The sequence below is a fragment of the Littorina saxatilis genome, unplaced genomic scaffold (assembly GCF_037325665.1).
Source record: "Littorina saxatilis isolate snail1 unplaced genomic scaffold, US_GU_Lsax_2.0 scaffold_766, whole genome shotgun sequence".
In the NCBI taxonomy this organism is placed as follows: domain Eukaryota; kingdom Metazoa; phylum Mollusca; class Gastropoda; order Littorinimorpha; family Littorinidae; genus Littorina; species Littorina saxatilis.
The window spans coordinates 32,501-35,001 of record NW_027129030.1 but is presented as its reverse complement, the minus strand read 5'-3'; positions in this window follow the sequence as shown (position 1 = coordinate 35,001).

Here is a 2,501-nt window from a genome sequence, read left to right as displayed (position 1 = left end):
CGGCGCGCTTCCTGCAACTGGCATTTTATGCTAACATTTTCGTTTTCGAGACAGGTCACTTTGTTTTTTAGGACTGACAGTTCTTCTGCCTGTTTCTCGAATTTCTCTGAAAAGTTTCTCATCAGAGTGTTTTTTACTTGCATCTTAGCGTCTTCGATTTGACTTATTTCCGCTTTACCATCCGACAGCTGTTTTGTGGCATTTACAGTGTCTTGGAGGATGCAGTGGATGGCGGAAATCTCAGAGAGAGAGAGAGAGAGAGAGAGAAAGAGAGCAAGAGAGAGAAAGAAAGAGAGAAAAAGAGAGAGAGAAAGAACGAGAGAGAAAGAGAGAGATAGCGAGAGAGAGAGAGAGAGGGAGAGAGAGTGAGATAGAGAGAAAGAGAGAGAGAGAGAGAGAAAGAGAGAGAGAGAGCGAGAGAGAGAGAGAGAAAGAGAAAGAGAGAGTGAGAGACAGAGAGCGAGAGAGAGAGAGAGAGAGAGCGAGCGAGAGAGAGCGAGCGAGCGAAAGAGAGAGCGAGCGAGAGAGAGGGAGAGAGAGAGAGCGAGAGAGAGGGAGAAAGAGAGCGAGAGAGAGAGAGAGAGAAAGAGCGAGCGAGAGAGAGAGAGAGCGAGCGAGCGAGCGAGAGAGAGAGAGAGTGAGAGAGCGAGAGAGAGAGAGAGCGAGAGAGAGAGAGAGAGAGCGAGCGAGAGAGAGAGCAAGCGAGAGAGAGAGAGAGAGAGAGAGCGCGAGAGAGAGAGAGAGAGAGAGAGCGAGAGAGAGAGAGGGAGAGAGCGAGCGAGAGAGAGAGAGAGAAAGATAGATAGAGAGAGAGAAAGAAAGAGAGCGAGAGAGAGAGAGACTCAGACTCAGACTCAGACTCAGAACTTTATTACAAAAGGATAAAGGTTTTAGGCAAAGCCTATTCTTCCAACCTGTCCTTTATACAACACATAAAGACAGACGCACATTACAAATATAAATTCAATCATATAAAATACAGAAATACATTGTACAGAATGCAACACAATGTGCATTTAAGGAATTACATAAGGAAAACTCAAAAAATTACAAAATTACATTGACATAGTTATACCTTTCATTTGGGAATAAGTTGCTCCGATCAGCTACACATCCGTTAACATTAGTACAAAATGTTTAACAAAATAACAATCGAACAAGACATTTCATTCACGAATGATGTGTGAACGTGACTGTCTCTTAAACATTTTCACTGAAGTTGCATTTCTTATCTGTTGGGGTAAGGAGTTCCAGAGAAACGCTCCCGAGAAGGCTAAACTCGATTTGTAGAGGTCTATGCGAGGTATGGGAGGGATGATTTTTTGGGACCCATATCTTTTTGTGGCATGTTTGAAATGTGATTGCAAATATTTAGGACAGTCGTCATTTAGAATTTTATACATGAACACAGCCTTGTTTAACGTCAACTGATCTTTCAAGGGGAGGAAAGTAGTGCACGAAGTAGGAAAACTGGTAGAACAAATGGCGAATAAGAAGTCAATGGGTTCAGACAAGATTCCAGTCAAGTTGCTAAAACTTGCTTTACCTTACATTATCGATTCCCTAACTTATGTTTATAACCTAAGCACACTTTAAAATAGAAGGGAACACGTTTTGTTGTATGCTTAGGTTATAAACATAAGTTAGGGAATCGACAATGTAAGGTAAAGCAAGTTTTAGCAACTTGACTGGAATCTTGTCTGAACCCATTGACTTCTTATTCGCCATTTGTTCTACCAGTTTTCCTACTTCGTGCACTGAGATTGGAGGAATAGAAAACGTGTCAGTTTGAGTCAACTTTTGTCCACAGAATGTTTTTAATTTTTCAAAACAATCATCCGTATCAAGGGAATCATTGTGATTGAGACAAGATTTTAGGTTGTCTGCTAGCGAAATGAAGTGTTTGTTAAAATCATTTGGAGATATTTGTGAATGAGTATTGGTTGATCCCTTCCTAGATTTATCAAGAATTTCATTCACTGCTCGCCAGATTGTAGCTGTATCCCTTTTTTCAGAAATCAGTTAATTAAAATATTCTGCCTTTGCTTGTCTCACTGTGTCTAAAACTTTATTTTTTTTGCAGTTTATACTCTGTTTTCATGTTGCGCTCTTTAAAATAATCACGCATCGCCATAGCCTCGATAATGTCTGAGGTTAACCAAGGGGGGAGCTGGGGATGTTTCACTCTATGCTGACGTAGTGGTGCGTGTTTATCAATTATTGAACACAAAATATGGTGAAAAATATTGCAAGCGCCCTCTGCGTCACTGCAATTGAATACGCTATAAAATGGGGCTTGGTTAAGGTCAAAGAAAAAGGCAGATTCATCAAAATACTTGAAACTTCTGTATTCGATTGTTGTGTGGCCTTTATGACATGATTTTGGCAATCTAAGAGAAATCGAGCAAAAAAGAGAATGATGGTCACTAAAACTGGAATGCACTACTTGCGCATTTGCAACGATATTCTTACTATCAGTGTAAATATGATCAATCAGGGTT